General features: G+C 36.8%; 1 protein-coding gene across 2 annotated transcripts in view; it reads right to left on the bottom strand.

The window, feature by feature from the left end:
* LOC133524709 (uncharacterized) overlaps positions 1–18,924 on the bottom strand; it is a 273,866-nt gene that overhangs the window by 94,329 nt on the left and 160,613 nt on the right. For both annotated transcript variants that reach the window (XM_061860841.1, XM_061860842.1), the window contains exon 2: positions 7,857–7,914. The gene's annotated coding sequence lies outside the window, so the exon portion shown is untranslated. The remainder of the gene's footprint in view (positions 1–7,856; positions 7,915–18,924) is intronic.

Genomic DNA, 18,924 nt, shown 5'->3' with positions numbered 1-18,924 from the left:
CGAAGTTTGACAGCGATTCAGGGCCGAATCATGTTGTCCGTTTCTAATCTATGGAACTATCCCTTTCGGCCATTTAGGGTTATCAAAATTCATGTAACAATGTTTTCTGTAGTTGTGCAGGCAAAGGAACGTCAAGTTGTGCCAACACTAATAATTGCTCGGAGCAATGCTGAACCGAACGGAGCTCAGAAAGCCCGAACGCTCTGTTTCTTCCCCCTGGTAAAACCAAAATAAACCGGTATTTACCATTATTTTTAATACCGGTTCCGAGCTTGAAATATGAGATGTTTCCGATTTGTTTTATGTGAAAATTTCTCAATTTAGAAAACGTGCCAACGGCATATCAATATCTGCCTACACGTCTTTCGTAAAGGTTGGGTATTTTCCTAAAGATCACTTTCCTCATTTAATAATTCATTGGGCTATGTATAAGTACGTAACTGCCTTCATAAATTAAATACGCAGCCTTTTTCTCTCAAAGATATTAATATTTCATGTAGGTAAGACGCTTGTAAGTACAAAGTACTTTTTTAAATTCTGGAAATTCTGACATGAAAATCTAAGATCTAAAATAATATTAATAAAGATAAACCCCTCCTACATCAGAATTCGTTTAGTGAAAACTAATTTACATATATTTGGCTTAATGGCCGGAGACAAAATGTTATTCGAAAACTCGAGGAAAAAATATATGGATAACAATGAATGATTTAAATCTAGATTGATTGTCAGATCATATGTGTAATGTAATATCAATTTTAGGACTTCCCCACACTAGCGTCTCCCGAGCGTCGGCGTCTAGTCAACTCTTATGGCGGCTGATCTGCTCAACGCAACGTTAGCACAGAATAAGTAATAGTACTACGGTACAGAAAAGAAACTTCCTACAAAACCGAAGTTTGACAGCGATTCAGGGGCTTCCTTTCGGCTATTTAGGGTTGTCAAAACTCAAGTCATAATCTTATCTGTGGTCGTACACCGTAAAGGGACGTCAAGTTGTGCCAACCCTAATAATTGCTCGGAGCAAAGCTGAACCGAACGGACCCGAGAATATCCGAAAGGACATTTCTCCCCCTGATTTTAGTGCAACTGCGCAACAACGCCATTTTCCATAGCGCTGACTAGACGCCGACGCTCAAAAGACGCTAGTGTGGGGTGGCACTTAGGTCACCATCCCCTTACTGTGGACAAAAGAGAAATTCAGAAAAAAACCTATATTTTCTAATTCTTCGTTGTGTATTTTTATAGTCCGTATTTGTTTGTATGTGTCTTTTAGTTTTCCGATAGTCAAGGTATTAAATATCGACACAGAAGAAGTGCCAAAAATATGTATACTATGTATACTGACCTTATTGCCAACGCTATTTGACTCTTGTCGATATTAAATATTTGACTTTGACTGTACGAGTATGTCTATTTTTTAACAAATCCAGCAGCCTAAAGGGCGATATCGATTGTGACGTTTCCTGATTTTTAATACTGTATTAATCGTATAAAATCAGGATTTTTGATTGTACAGAGTGATTTTATTATGTCTGATACGTTGAGAGGCGAGAATGTAGGTCATTCTAAACAACCTTTACTCTAGTGGCAACCCCGATTCGCGATTTCGGGGTTGGTTGGGTTAGTAAATAAATGTTGTTCAGTTTGAACATACATATTCACCCCTATGGTTAGACATAGCAAAATCACCTTGAATCATTATAAAACATAATATCTGTCTTAAATAACTAGGCTACCAGAAAGCCGAACAACATCAGCTTCCAATTACGCGGCTCAGGTGTGTCCCGCGACGTCTTAATGGGCCCCTAGCATTTATGGGCCCCTGGTATAATGTCGCGTTGGAAAAACTCGTAATAACTCGTAAGTCCGGGAAGTGGGGCTGTAAAGTGGTTTACAGGTCACTTCAATTTTTTATCAACCAAGTTATTTTATACCACGTCAAATAAGCATACGTTTCGCCGTTAATGCAGCGTAAGGATGCCCGGAACAGAGCCCCTAGTGTAAATTAATTCGATTTCGTGACGTGACGTACGCGTTTGCGTTAAGTCTCATTTAGTATGGGATTTAGAAACAGCGCACCAAGCGGGACGTTTTGGAAACTCAAAATCTCATACAAAATGAGACAACTCAAACGTGTACGTCACGTTACGCCATTGAATAAATTTACATTAGGGGTACAGAACGCTCCGTATAGGCTACGTTGTTGTCGTACGAAAACTTCAACTCACGCAATTGATGTTAAAAAACGTTGTCTTTTCTTTTGCCACTTTTTTATGTGACCTCTTTTGCCACTTTTTTATGTGACCTTTTTTGCCACTTTTGGGTTCTTTCTAGTCAGGATCGCGAGCCCTTTTCATCTTTATATGAGAAAAAAAAGTGTCTCAAAATGTCCACACATTTTTCAAACTTTGGGGAAATGGTAACACAATTGGAAAAACTCTGGGACATTTTTGTATCCCATTAGGATCGAAAGAACTCACAATATTTATGAAAAAATACAACATTAAGGAAAGTGGCAATTTTTAAAATTAACGCTTCTAGAAATTTCGACCAATATTTAAAAATCTTCAATGTGCAACCAGCGGCGCTAGAAAACCTGCTTTCAAATAAATAAAAAACCGTTTCCAAATCAGTATACCCGTTTTAGAGTTGCGGTGTCTAACTTATAAAACCCCTTGTATTGTGTCGGGGAATAAAAAAATCTATATTATGTACTATCAGAATAATGTCTTTGCTTCCAAAGCCATTAAAACGAGTCACACCTGCTTTCCATGTGTCTAGACAAACACATAAACACAGTTGCAACCATTGCAGCCATGTAATCATAAATTGCACTCCCTTTTTGTGTTTCAGTAGATATACAGTAAAGCGAGTATACACCGTGTTTTTATTGAATTGCGTTAACTTCGGGGTATTGGTAAGTCCGATTAAAAAAACTACATGACATGGTTAACTCTCCAAAAAAAAACATTTTTTAATATTTTTTTTTGTCATAAAAAGTAATTAAATGTTACATATAGCGTTGTTGTTGCACGGGTATTACATTTATCTCAATCAAACCATTGAAAACGGTGACATGTCAATGTCATTTCGAACATCGATCGTCTGAGATAGTACTTACGTTTAGTAGCAAATGTATTAACCCGTACTAAACACTAATCAATATGTGAACGGGCCCTAAGGTAAGTGTACACACTCGTAAGGGCTTTATAAGATAAAAATAAAATATTGATTATCTCCGAAATGGAGTTAATTAGAATACCGGTGTCATTGAGAAAGTTACTTAATTTAAGCTCAGCAATGCACCCTTGTAATTAACGCAAATAAAAAAAAACACGGTGTATAAGCAGTAAGCGTGGACACGCCTCGCCGATTTTGCACTGCTATACATATATTATATATATCGTGTCATGTCATTTACGAAGACGCGTGCCTTATCTCGTATGTCATGGTATTAAGGGTTAGATTTGACAAATTTGCGCGTCATCGCGGATGACACGAACTATATTTCGAAACAATTCATGATAGTAAATAAAACTGTGGCATTATTTTCATAGGTAGGCCTTCAACAAAAGCTTTCAATTCGCGTGTGTGTGCTCACAATTGTTGCAATTTTAGTCGGTGTGTCAATTTTTTTGGGTTGGTTGGCCGGCCGAAGTATTTTACAGATAGAGTCAGACCAAGATTTTGATAGCACAGACGGTGCAAGTGTTAAGTAAACGTCATAATTTCATAAAAGTTTGACGTTTAAAATAACCCGTGCACCGTCTGGGCTATCAAAACCGCTGCCAATTTGGTTTAATACGTAAAGTGTCAAATTCTTGTTTTTTGGAATCGCTGCTTCTTCTTGCCCCAGTATTCATCTTACCTCTTCTCGCCTTCAAATTAGGTGAAGTAAACTGACTTTTACGGTTCTGTATTTATTAAACATCATTATAAAATCCAGTGATCAACACATTTATAATAATAAATTTAAAAAATAATTTTCAATCACAACATCATCACAGTTGCTCGTAAAAAATGTTATTGCACATTACACGAATGCGATACGGTCCGTAATTCGGCAGAAGTTTTTTTATTTCCCTTTTTTTCCTCACCAGAAAACATTGTGTATGCCACGGGCGGTACACGAATAACGAACTCGTATTAATTAAGCCATCGCCTTCAGCATCGGCCTTCAATTTACACTCGTCCGTAAATTCTTGTTCATCGCCCTTAAAACAAAATTTAACTATTACAAACTGCTGTCAAGTTCCCTTTAATTCTGGATATTACTGTAATCGGTATTTGCTTGACAATCGCTTCAATCTTACATTGTCTCGGGCATTTCGCTGGTAAATAAATAAAACAAGCTGAAATGATGGACACAGGTGTCCAAACGGCATTGCTAGGACGCGCGGCGACCTCGCTATCTGGGGCGGGCTTATTGTTTAGGTGGTAGACAATGTATGAGGATGTTGACACAGCTGGTTATGACGTATGATGGAAATTTCAAAGAAAAAAATATTTTTAATGAAACATTTGGATGGTTAGTTTTTGAAAATATTTTACTATCCATGTAGTGAAGTAAGCTAAAAGTTACATATTGTGGACGTGCCAACATCAATATGTTCCTATGAAAATATGACGTACTTATATAGTGGCGCTGTTACACATTGTCGCTTCTGTATGTTTGTCTATATTTTTGTGAATAATAACAATAGAGATATTTGTACGTGATATTTTTAGGTACAGTCAAATGCAAAAATATGTATCGAAAGAATCGTCTCATAAATACGGTACTACGCTCTTATCACACTGGAATAAGATGCTATGGGACATATTTTTGAGTAATGTGTGTACACCCATATTTTTACACTTGACTGTACATATGCCATGTCATAAATTGCAGGTGAAAACACGCGTGATTGAAATACCAAATCTATCTCTTAAACAGGGTCAATAATTTCATGGGGAGAGCTATCTTAATAGTGGACACAAGCAATTCAAATACTGAAGATTACATGATAAGCATAAAATTAATAAATTTCGGTTAATCTCAAGCCAACACAATGTATGACAAATAATATTATGTAGGTATTATTTTTGCATCGTCCTACAAACGCACGCCTCAATCAAAATCATAACAAAATCTGCTTAAAATCTAAATCTCCCTTCCTAATCCTTTACACACAATTATAAACTAAATTATTTATGAAATAAAGTTCAAATTCATTTGTAAACATCATGACATATAGCCTGTTTAAGGTAAAACAACGCTAATACGTAACATCATAAAATTTGAATAAATTACCTTAGTATCTCATTATACAAACATGGACTTTAAATCAAAATGTTATGCGCCATTGAATAAATGGATTTAGAGCGTAGAGGTTAAGTGTTTTAATGTATTTTTTCTGCGACATTAAACAGCTATGTGCCAGACATGATAACGCTTTAAACTGCCTAATTCCAAATCTCCTCTTCTTCTTTGTCCATCTCACACTTCTGCGCCAGGCCTGTCGGTCCCGGATTGTCAGTTTTTGGCTTTTTTAAGGTCTCTCTCGATGTTAGACCATCAGGTTAATAGCGGGCGGCCGCTACCTCTCTTGGGTTCTGGTAAGTTTAGAGCGATTTTTACCACATGGTCTTCACTGTGCCTCAATACATGGCCATACCATCTAAGGCGAAACTCTGTCATTTTGTCTTCGATAGGCGCAATCTTAAAACTGCCCCGAATATACTCGTTGCGCACCCTGTCCATCCTGGTCACTCCTCCCGCCCACCGCAGCATCTTCATTTCATTTACTTGGACTTTTTGCTCGTGTGTCTTCTTGCCTGCCTATTATGAATTAATTGATTGATTAGCGGGTTCAATTATTGCTTGTGTGCCTGGATGAGATTGGCTCAGGACCGGGATAAGTGGCGTACTAGAAAAGAGGCCTATGCTCAGCAGTGGGCGATAAAAGGCTGATATGATGATGATGATTGTGTGCCTAATTATAAATATTATCATCATAAATGGCATACAATTATCAGCACTCAAAAAGAACGTGCATGTGTCTGGGGGCCTAGCCCAGATTTCGCAGAGAAACGAAACGAAACCCTACATACCAATATGGAAGAGTGCTAGAGCTTAAATAGCGTTTCGTTTTGTTTTCAGCAAAAGAATTAATTGTCCTCTTGGCTAAGACCCCTGAAATGCTGAGCGTCTACATTACGGTAACCGTCTAGAAGACTAGAAGAAAGACTAGAAATTCACATTAAAGTGTAGATAAAAACTAAGATTTTTGTTTGTTATAGAGTCAATAGAGGGTTTGTTATGACAACGAACAACAACCAAATGATAAAAATCTAATTATAATCATCAATCACTTTGAAATTTGATTCCGTAAACCAAACGACAGCGATTGAAACTGATCCTAGTGACAATCGTACACAATGAATCATCCGGTTCAAAGGACCGAAAAAAGATTTTATAATTTAGAACAAACCTAAAATATGCTATCCAATACGCTGGGTGTCAAGAAGTGTACTTTTCATGTAAGGAAGCACATTAAAACTACATATAAACGGTTTTGTTTTTTAAGAATATTATTTTCGGACTCGTCCGGGGAAAAAATGCTATTTACGCCAATGTTCGGGTTATTTGAATCTTTGTCCGGGTTTGGCGAATCATTTGATATTTACCAGTCGCTTTTCGGTGAAGGAAACCGGACTAATCCCAATTAGGTCTAGTTTACCCTCTGGGTTGGAAGGTCAGATGTTATATAACATCGTGTAACAGGGACATCATTATTAGTATTGATAGTAATTTATTATGTTGTCCCTATCACACGATGTTATACAAAATTTTATATTGACGACCGGTTTGGCCTAGTGGGTAGTGACCCTGCCTAGGAAGCTGATGGTCCCGGGTTCAAATCCTGGTAAGGGCATTTATTCGTGTGATGAGCATGGATATTTGTTCCTGAGTCATGGGTGTTTTCTATGTATTTATAAATATTTATATATTATATATATCGTTGTCTAAGTACCCTCAACACAAGCCTTATTGAGCTTACTGTGGGACTTAGTCAATTTGTGTAATAATGTCGTATAATATTTATTTATTATTATTTATTTATTTATTATAACAGCCCAATGTGGGAGCATCATAACTGCTGCCTGCTTCGTCCTAAATACCTACCGCATAAAGCGTAATAAATAGTAGTAAGTAGATATTGTTTATTGCAATAATAAGTAGAATTCTATGAGTATAAGAATAAGATTATTATTAAATAAGAATTAACTGAATTAGAACAACAACAACATTGTTCTACTTCTATCGCTATCGCTAAGGTGCGGTCTCTTCTACTAAGCAACCTATTGACAAACGGCTGATAATATGGATCTGCAGCGGTATCATGGTTCCATTTTTATCACTTGTCACTATGTCCGTCAGTTTCGCGCTTACATATTTGTTAGAACGTGACAGGTATGGTGACAAATGATAAAGAGCCGACCATCTTAGCCCAGCTGGCCGCGTAGCCAACGTGCATATCGTTCACGCTCCGTGGCGAACGAAACTCAACTGTCGCAGTCGCACGAATATGGAAGAGTGATAGAGACAGATAGCTACGATACGCTACGGAGCGTGAACGATTGTAACGTTGGCTACGCGGCCGGATATGTTTGAAGAAACGTCATTTTTAACACTGACATATCCGATCCATGTCGTATCTTTAGCTTTTGACGTATCTTAAAGTTCGAATTAGGCCGAAACTATAGTCAGCATCTAAAACAGCAACACGGTTAAACTGAAAAGGTCGCTGTCCGGTTAGTTAAGTTGCGCAGCTGACTGTACTCGGTAGGTTACATTACGGGGTACTTACCCGCTAGTTCAGGGGTTTGTTTCGCCCGCAGTTGCCATGGTGACGGCCTCAGCGCGACCTGCAAATAAAAAAGACCGTTAATTATCTGAAGCCGAAAAACAGCCCAAACATACAATCGATATAGCAACAACTCTTTGACCATCGCGATTCACCGGTGGACCTTGGATCTTTGGAATAAGGTTCAAGTCCCTACAGGTACGTTCTACATATAACACCAATTGGGCCATTGATATATATACAGAGTGGAAAAAAATTATGGGCTCTGGAGGTAAAGTGTTTTAAAACCTTAAGTTAGCTCATTTTACTTAAAGGAAACTTTTTTTTAAAGAAACAAAATTGCATTCATTTTTTAATTCGCTTGTCTCGCCCGGGAATCAAGCGGACCAAAAAATTAACACTGGCTATTTTATTATTATTAAAATTTTCCAAGAAACATTAGGTCTTACATTCGTCTGTCGTACAAAATATCCATAAAATCGAATATTTAGTACTTAATAATACTTTAAGACAAGTAAATTGTAAAAAATTATTGAACACAGTTTTGTTTATTTTTAAAAATAAAAGTTTTTTCCTTTAAGTACAATAATGAGCTAGCTTAAGTATTAAGGACCTTCCTCCAGGGCCCATTATTTTTTTCCACTCTGTATGGTTGTTGAAGTTACAAAAGTTACAATACATCGATATTCCTAAGAGTAGGAGAAAAATGGGTGAAATCGAGGGAAAGATGCAAATGTAGTATTATTTTTAAATAAAGGGGTTGAAATGGAGTCATAAAGTGAACCTAAAGTAATATTATGTTAAAAACTATCTACATCATTGAAAACGTTATGAACTAAGAGCTGGCTCCTGAAAATGGTGTATGCTAGACACCTGGATTCAGTAAAAAAGATTAATGCTAAGTTTCAGGAAAGAAAACTAATGTTAAGTTATGTTATTCTTATTATTATGAACCATTTTTTTAAATTCAAAACGCATAATAATTAAGTTAGAAATCGTCATTATTTAAAAAAAGAAACCTTTAAAAGTAAAATTTTAAAAGTGATTAACCGGCCGTGACCGGAAAAATCTGTTACTGATTGCTGTTAAATCATTAAATACATTCATACATACACATAATCACGCCTATTTCCTGGAGGGGAAGGCAGGGACCACAGATTTCCACTTGCTACGATACTGACATACCTCTTTCACTTTCTTCACTTTCATAACATTCCTCATACATGCTCGACGGTTAAGGGTGCTTGACCTGGCCTTTCTTCAGGATTTCCCCGATTTGATCAGAGAGAGTCCGTTGAGGTCTACCCCTTCCAGCTCGTTCTACTTCTCCCTTATACACTTTCTTAGTTAGCGTTCTTTCACTCATAACACTCATTCTTTCCACGTGTCCAAACTAGCTCAACATGCCATTAAATATTCCTACAGTAAACACACCTACTATGTAAATTGTAGCTCTAGCTACTAAAACAGATATAAAATAGTTATTTGTTTTACAAGAGGGCAAAGTTGTTGTTTAACCGCTCGCGCTAATATTGTTACCCGAGCAAGCGAAAGATCTTTCGCTTGCTCGGGCACGATGGTTAAACAAGCTTTGCCTGAGAGTGAAACACAACATTTTTCACCACACCAACGCGAGGAAAGTACTATATGACTATGAAATACCAAAAAAAACATACCAAACCAAATCCAAATGAACGTTATAAAAAAAAAATCATCATTTCAAAATTAATTCTACCATTAATATTAGTAAACAACTCAAAATTTGCCCGACATTACATGTGGATAAAATGCAACTTTCTTCATAGTATTTGAAAAATCAATTACTTTTAAATTTTGATTTAATAAATTTTAAATCTAGATTGCAAAACACAAGCAGCACTACTATTAAGCAATGCAATTAATAGAAATTGTCTTTACATTCTAAACTAATTATACCACGAATGCATACAATTATCCCAGTAAATAGCTTATTCCAATTAGTAAAATCAACTTCACCAAACCGAATATAATTTTGCGAAATAATTTGAATTCTACGCAATTCTTCAAAAACAAAAGCAATGAAATTCAGACTTGGGAATCATTTGTATACGATTTGGAATAAATTTGACTTGTGATCTCAAGCGTCCTTCAATACTTTCAATAGGGACAAGATTTCAAAGAGGTTTTTGGGGTATATCAATGTAATATTATGGGTTTTGAGAAATAATAGGGTACCGTAAAACCACCCAACTATAGTCCAATACTGCAACTATGGTCCACAAGTTCAAAAGGAAATTAAGTATCTATACCAATGTTCCTTGTGGTTTACTCCTAGTTTTACCTTCCATTTATAAACATACTTTGCCTTAGAACTACAAAAATATAGTAAAATACACACCTGAACGAGAAAAAATTAGTTTATTTGTGGACCATAGTTGGGAGCTTTGGACTATAGTTGGGTGGTTTTACGGTACTCGTCTACGTGCAAGACAGACATACGTAGTTAAGTATATTATACAGTATATATTTTATATAAAACTAATACATATAAATAGAGATAATGATAAATATATTCTGTCACAACTGGGTGCACCTTTTTCTTCGTTGCCATAGTTACGGTCGCGTGGGTCACTCTTTAAATTAGTTTAAATCTTAGTTTTAATGTCATTTAAATAAACAAAACATCCATTTTTATGGTTGTTATAAACATTAAGCCATCTACAAAGCAACAGTTCTTCTAACAACATGCTACTATTATCGTCTGCCGTCAGCCAGACAATAACGCGAACGTACTCTCTTCTTAACCGGTTGGCAACGCACTTACAACCACTCTAGTATTGCGGGAGTCCATGGTCGCCGGTAATCGCTTACTATCAGGCGATATGTCTGCTCGTTTGCCTCCTATATCATAAAAAAATAGTTGATCCACACAACTACATAATACAACGGACCATTCCTAAGTCCATCTAACGACACGTGGGTTTTTTTCGTAAACTGCCCTAGTTTTCCCGCGAATGCTCGCTGGAGCGAGAATCAAAGGCTCGCTCGGAATCTGCATTCCTTTGCGCCTATTTCTTATGAAATTTCAGCCAAAACGATTCACTCAAGATAATAATAATAATAATAATAATAAAATTCTTTATTGCACACTACATAAAAAACAGATACAGAAATTGATTACATATACACATTGGTAGGTAACAACAGGCGGACTTATCGCTAAACAGCGATCTCTTCCAGACAACCTTCAGATAGTGAGATGGCGAACGAAGTTAACGGGTGGTGCAAAAAAATAAAAATAAAGAAAAAAAGTAGTAAAAATACAATATAATACATATACTACACATATAAAGTTAAGATAGACTACATTATTACTATATACAAAAAATATATACATATATATATATATATATATATACATATACATATATAAATGACAAAGGAAGCCATAACAACGACAACGAGTTTAAAAGAATACGAGTATAGGACCTTCATGAAATAGACAAATAATGTTCTTTTAATAGGTTTTTAAAAATGGGAAGTGATTTAGCACGTCTAATATCAATGGGTAGATTATTCCACAGCCGGACAGCACGGAAACTGAAAGAGTTGTTGTAGAATTTTGAAGAGGAAGGAGGGGGAACAAGTAGCAGATTTTGAGAGCATCTAAGAGATGAAAGAAATTTAAACCGGGCTTTAAGATAACACGGAGTATTGGGGTGGAACAGAGTGGCATACAAGAGGGAAAGAATATGCGTGTTGCGACGGAATCGGATTGGTAACCATTTGAGCTGCGAACGAAAGCTTGAAATATGATCGAACTTGCGCAACCCGAAAATGAACCTAATGCACACGTTTTGAAGTCGTTCGAGTTTGTTCAATTGCTCTTCAGTAAGGTCTAAATAGCAGATATCAGCATAGTCCAAAATAGGCAGAAGGAGAGACTGAGCAAGCGCAATTTTAGTGGCGAGAGGCAGGAAGTTACGAAGTCGACGTAGGGAACCAATCGTAGCAAAGATCTTTCTGCTCACCTCACTGATCTGCGGAATCCAAGAAAGAGTACGATCAATGATTACACCCAGATTTTTGACCTGGTTAGAGAAAGGAATCAGTACCCCATCGAACAGAACCCCAGGCAAATCATCGAAATCGACTCTTGCTATACTTCTTGGGCTGCCAATGATAATTACTTGAGTTTTAGATGGATTAACCTTTAAACCATAGCAAGAGCCCCATTCAGAAATGCGTTCTAGGTCGGTGTTAATGGAATGTACAAGATGTGGTAAATCATCTAGCAGGCCTTGTGAGTAGATTTGGAGGTCGTCGGCATAGAGATGATAAGAAGAGAGGAGATTGGAAGTAATAGAATTAATGAAGATAGAAAATAGTAAGGGGGACAGCACACCACCCTGCGGGACGCCGGCCAGAGTACTGCACCAAGATGAAGAAGAAGAGTTATCAACTTTAACTCGTTGCCGACGACCATCCAAGTAGCTGCGGAACCACTCAATTGCTGCAGAAGAAACATTGAGAGAGCGTAAAATACCCAGTAAGATGTCAAAATCAACGGTATTGAAAGCGTTGCTGAAATCTAGCAACGTCAATACCGTTAACTTCCGGTTATCCATGCCAGATCGGATATCGTCAGAAATCTTAACTAGTGCGGTGACCGTGCTGTGACCGGAACGGAACCCTGACTGGAGAGGATTGAAGAGAGAGTTTTTATTAAGAAATGAAGTTAATTGCAACTGCACAAGCCGCTCTAAAACTTTGGAGAGGAAAGGAAGAATTGAAATAGGCCTAAAATCAGAGAAGGAAGACGGGTTAGACTTTTTTGGAATGGGAGTAATATTAGCGTCTTTCCAGGAATTAGGAAAACAACGTGAAGAAATTGAACTATTAAAGATGTTGGTGATAATGGGAAGAAGGAGGTCAAGTAGAGGGAGTATCATATTCCGGCCCACACAGTCCACGCCAATAGCATTAGAAGTTATGGATAGAATGCTCTTCTCAACGTCACTCTCAGAGAACTGGGTAACAGAAAAGGGCGAAAAATCAGGAGTTGGCAAGGAAGAAAGATAATTAAGGGTTTTATCCTTCATTGGACCGCTAAACATGGAAGAGGAAGAGAAATGATGGTTAAGGTCATCCAAGTTGAGGTCGTTCGGCAAGGGATTATTGACGGACTTTCCAACTCCAAAAGCCTTCAGACATTTCCAAATCTTAGCTGGTTGACCATCTACCACCGACTTATGAATGTGGCGCCGCTGAGCATCGCGACACACAGTGCTGCAATGATTCCTCAACGCGTGATATCTAGATTTGTTCCTGTCAGAAGCATTAAGTTTAAATTTAGATTTAGCCCGATTCTTTTTTTCGATTAATGCCCTAATCTCGTCAGTCAGCCAGGGGGCAGGAAGATGCCTTAATTTGATTGGGCGAATCGGAGCATGGATATCGTAAAGCTGAGTTAGTAAGGAATTGAAAAGAGCAACTTTTTCTTCTACGGTGCCAGCATCAGCAATCACACTCCAATCAATATTATAGGCATCCTCGCGAAGTTCCTCGACCTTCAGCCTTCTAAAATTGCGCTGCATAATAATTTTGGGTTTAACTTTAGGGGGACGAATTTTATACGACAAACAAAGCAAGTCATGATAGGAGAAGGCATCGGCAGAGTGTTGACTATATTTCCCAACTAGCGAAGGAGAGGAGACCATGGTGATATCAAGAAGAGAGGGTGTACAGTTGGGAAAATGATGAGTAGCACCAGAAGGTAAAATACAAAGATTGCACGCATCAACTAGGGACTTAAGAGATTTAGAACGGAAGTCGTTTTTCAAGAGACAGGTGTTAAAATCCCCCATAATAATATGGTGATTGTAAGAAGGCATAAGGTCTTCGAGTACCTTTTCCAAGGAGGAAAAATAATCGACGTGAATAGAAGGAGAGTAGAAAACTCCGAGAAGAATTTTAGAGTTAGAGATCTTTAGCTCAAGAAAAAGGTACTCAGCGGCATTGGAAGATGAAACAGACGAACAAATTATGGAATAGGCAATATGAGATCGAAGATAAATGGCTACACCACCGCCTCCCCGACCTATCCGATCATTACGAAGCAAGTGAAATCCAGGTAAAGAATACGAAGTCGAAGGAAGGCATGGTTTAAACCAGGATTCCGAAATAAGAAGAGCATGTATTTCGGATAGATCAAAAGAGGTTAAAAGATCATTGTAATGGGCTGGGACGCTCTGCGCATTGATATGTATAATATTAAAATTTTTTGGGACGTCTTTAAGTTGTCTAATAAGAACATCACGAAGAGGGGGTGGGAGACTATAAAAACTATCAGTGTCATTATCTGATGTACAAGAAGAAAAATTATTAGTAGATGCATCGCTACCAACACTGCTATCCAAAGTCATAAATAAATAAAATATAAATAGGTATGTATAAAAATAAATAAATAAAAAGACCGATATTAGTTGGTAATACCAACTGTATACTACGCCAAATCTACTATCCACCAGCAGTTAATTATTATAAAAATAATGAATTAAAAATATACTCACAAATGTAAACAATTTAAAGTAAAAACATGTACAGTACTTAAAAAAAAAAACAATAAAGTGGAGCGTGAAACGAAACGCATCCAACGTAGAAATAGTCAAACAAAATTAAAATTAAAAGTTTTAAGATGTTGACAGCTGTCATCTGTCATGTCACATCTGTAATAACCTGATGTAAACAAGAGAACAATTAACCCACGAGAATTAAAAAAAAAAATTAAAAATTGAACAGGTATAAAGTGGGTAGCAAGCCACACGGAATATTACACTACTAAATTGAGAAGGCAAACTAGCAATAACACAACGACAATCGTTAAAAAGAGTTCTAAGAAAAGATAATAAAAAACGGGTCGCTTTGATTCACAAACAGAATTTTAATGCTCTGTACGGTCACGTCTGAAAATATAGATACGAAAAAAGTGCCAAAAAAATATGTATACACGACTTCATTCCCCATATATTAAGGTAGTGTATACATATTTTTGGCGCATGTTTCGTATCGATATTTTCAGACGTGACTGTACAAAACTTTGTTCACGGAGCACTATAGGATCACTTATAGCAACTACTACCAGTAACACTACGAATAAGTAACAGCATATTTCAAACGACCGGTCTGGCTTAGTGGGTAGTGACCGTGCCTATGAAGCCGATGGTCCTGAGTTCGAATCCCGGTAAGGGCATTTATTTCTGTGATGAGCGCTGATATTTGTTCCTGAGTCATGGATGTTTTCTATGTATTTAAGTATTTGTAAATTATATATCTATCGTTGTCTGAGTTCCCACAACACAAGCCTTCTTAACTTACTGTGGGGCTTAGTCAAATTGTGTGAGAATTTATTATTTATTTATTATATTTCTTATAAGTGGTAGGCCAATATTTACGACGATTTTAAGCGTTATAGGCGCGTATTTATTATTAAAAATAATAAAATAGGGTGTTTCACAGCGGTAAAAATGAAATCCACAAAAATACATGCACTAAAAAAACAAGACTAAACATATTTTTGCGCTTAACTACTTTAAAATCAACGAAAAACCCGTTAATTGTACGTAGCCTTCAGATATATCGCAGTGGTCAAGCTGCTCACATGATATCTCAACACGTCTTTACTGTCCAGCGTTAGAGTGCGTGTTCTGATATTTTTGATCACCTCATCCGCTCCGATATATATGATGGTGACTGTAACCATTTGAAAAATAATAGAATTTTAAGTAGTTACATAGAAACGCCACCGTCTCATTTTCACAAAGCTGCCCAACTGTTAATAATGAGTATAAAATAATTGAATGCTGAATTTGAAATGAGTTCCGCAACCATTGCGTGATAAACGATGAAATGATCCTCATTTATCAAGCCATTCTCAACTTTATTTCGTTGAAATTAGATTAAGTTTACACTGGAACTGATGAGAAAGGTATTGAAATTAATGTAAATCATTCGTTATTAGAAAAGTTATTTTTGGTGTTTTAGTCTTTGCTGTTTTAGATTATGGATGACATGATGAGACGTGAATGAAAATAAAAAATACTTACTTTTATTCATTTCACCTGCTCTTAAGGGAAAAACATCTGCGTGGAATAATGATGATGATTGTAAAAAAAAACTTTTTTGTAGCCTATTTGTGTCCCACTGCTGGGCATGGGCCTCCCCTCTCCCTTTCCAATCCTCCCTGTCAGGCAGGGCAATGTACGAAAATCTATATGAAAAGCGTCTCTGCTTTAATGGCAATTAGTAAGTAAACACAATATTGTACGAAAAAAAATACATATTGGTAACATGAGGTCACTTAAATGGCTTTAATAGGTACATTAATACCTAAATGACGACATTTAACGTTAACCCAAAATTGGAAGCCTTAATATCACCCGGAGCAATTCAGATATTACAACTTGGTACAAGTTTGGACACTATAATTATTTATATTTATATTTAAAAACAGTTAAAATACAAATTTTAGGTTAGAGAAGGGGTTTCAATCCATATGTGGAAGGCACTGTCGTCGAACCAAAGCCATATATGATAATAAGGCATAAGTGACAACTAATAGTTCCTTTTTAGGGTTTCGTAGACAAATGGCAAAAAACGGAATCCTTATTTATGGATTCGTCATGTCCGTCCGTCTATCCGTTTATGTCACAGCCACTTTTTTTTAAACTATAAGAACTATACTGTTCAAACTTGGTAAATAAGCCAAATAAGGTGTATTCTATGAACCGCATTAAGATTTTCAAACAAAAATAGAAAAAATAGTTTGCGCGAGAGACACTTCCAAAGTGGTAAAATGTGGCCCCCCCCCCCCCCCCATGTAACTTGTAAAATAACAGAATGATAAAACCAAAAAAATATATATGATGTACATTACCATGCAAACTTCCACCGAAAATTGCTTGGTTTGAACGAGATCTAGTTAGTTTTTTTTTAATACGTCATAAATGATACGGAACCCTGGGCGAGTCCGACTCGCACTTGGCCGCTTTAATTTTAGCATTAAGGATGACTCGCGTTAGACCGGCCCGGGGCCGGGCCGGGGCATCCGATACTTCGTTTCCTATTGAAAGCATCACGCCACACCTGTCCTAGAAAACATCAAAGTATCACGTGATCATTTCACTGTTTTTCTGGCAATGTGGCCAAAATACACAAGCACTTTGCGTAAGCAGATGGTAGACAGCCTGGTTGTGTTGTGATGTTCAGTTCATCTAGGATCGATGCACTTAGAGCGGCGCGCTGTCCAGTGTATGTCCATGTCCAACATCCTCCTCTAACATCTTACATTAATCTCAATCAATTGGGTACTTGACACATGTTGAATATTATAACAAAATTTAGTTAAATGGATAGAAAATGAGCCATCCATTATAAAAAAAGTGGAATTTAAAAAAATATATTGAGATTATAACAAAATAAAAAAAAAATAAAAAAAATTTGTCTTTCAGAAATAGAAAAGAAAATGGTAGCATTCGATTCCTTACATTTTATTGAAAAATAAATTCGACGTCACATCACCTTATCATTTTGTTAGAGGCGTTTCAATCGTCGACTGCGAGCGTCAGACTCTCTCATTTCTGACCTTTGTGTTGCTTAAATGCCATGAGTCCTATATATATTTGATCCTCAGGAAAATCAAGATCGTTTGACATTATTTACAAAAAACAGTCAAGTAGCCAATTCGGTTACGGTCAGCTTCCCTAAGGGTCCATGTCTCTAAAAATATTTCATAAAATAATTTGATTTGTTCCGCAGCCGTAACAAGTTTTTAAATCTGAGTGGAGCTCCTGTAGCTGTTCGCTTCGCGGGGCACTGCCCTTTGCAAAGGACGTCCCATTGAAATATGGGAGTTTAGGGACCTGTGTCCTTATTACGAAGGTTGCAAATCATTTGCTACGATATCTATGGATTATCGTATATGTACAGTCGCCATCAGATATATCGGAACGGTTGAGGTGCTCAAAATTATCTGAACACGCACTCTAACGCCTAGACAATAGAGGCGTGTTTAGATATTTGTGAGTCCCTTAGCTGCTCCGATAAATCTCATGGCGGCCATTTAGGGTTCAAGCTAATTTGGTAGTCAATACTAGCAAGGAAGTAAACACTAACCCCCTTATTCATAAACGTCTACTAAAATTTAACAAGCCGCTAATAATCGTTTGTCCCTTTCCATCATACCAATACGTCGGAAAGGGACGATCAAACGATATCCCACACTGTAGGGTTGAAGCAAAAAAAAAAATTTCACCCCCACTTTACGTGTAGGGGAAGTACCCTAAAAAAATAAAATTGTTAGATTTTATTGTACGACTTTGTCGGCTTTATTGATTTATATGTCCATGCCAAATTTCATCTTTCTAGCACTAACGACCACGGAGCAAAGCCGTGGACAGACAGACAGACGGACATGGCGAAACTATAAGGGTTCCTAGTTTACTACGGAACCCTAAAAATGGACTTTTTTTTAATAGAACGGTCTAAGAATCGTTTCTTAGTTAACATTGTCAAATAATATACTTATCAAAAATATTGGTAAATAATAGGAATGAGACACAACAGCTACTCAAAACTATAGCAACTATAATATTTAAAATGACGTCACATCTCAGTCATAGGTACAGTCAAGTGTAAAAATATGGGTGTATACATCTTACTCAAAAATATGTTCCATAGCATCTTATTCCAGTGTAATAAGAGCGTAGTACCATATTTATGAGACGATTTATTCGATACATATTTTTGCACTTGACTGTACCATGGCATTATCGCGGCAAAAGTTATATGGTGAAAAGAGATACATCGAGAAAACAGCTTACTTTATTTCGTGCATAAATAATATAATAATAATATTATAATAATTAAGAGACTGTCAACACCCAATGTCCTTGAAATTGATGTTACTTAAGCAGTTTTTTAAGAAAGACTATTTGTTTTAGTCAAGTAAGAAAAATATATGTTCATATTAATTATATTTCAAAGACCGTGGTCGTACTCGATACACGATTGAACGAAATCGGCTCGATAGAAA

This window comes from Cydia pomonella, chromosome 14, assembly GCF_033807575.1.
Source record: "Cydia pomonella isolate Wapato2018A chromosome 14, ilCydPomo1, whole genome shotgun sequence".
NCBI lineage: Eukaryota > Metazoa > Arthropoda > Insecta > Lepidoptera > Tortricidae > Cydia > Cydia pomonella.
The sequence above is the reverse complement of the archived record's forward strand: the minus strand, read 5'-3'. Positions and strand labels throughout refer to the sequence as shown.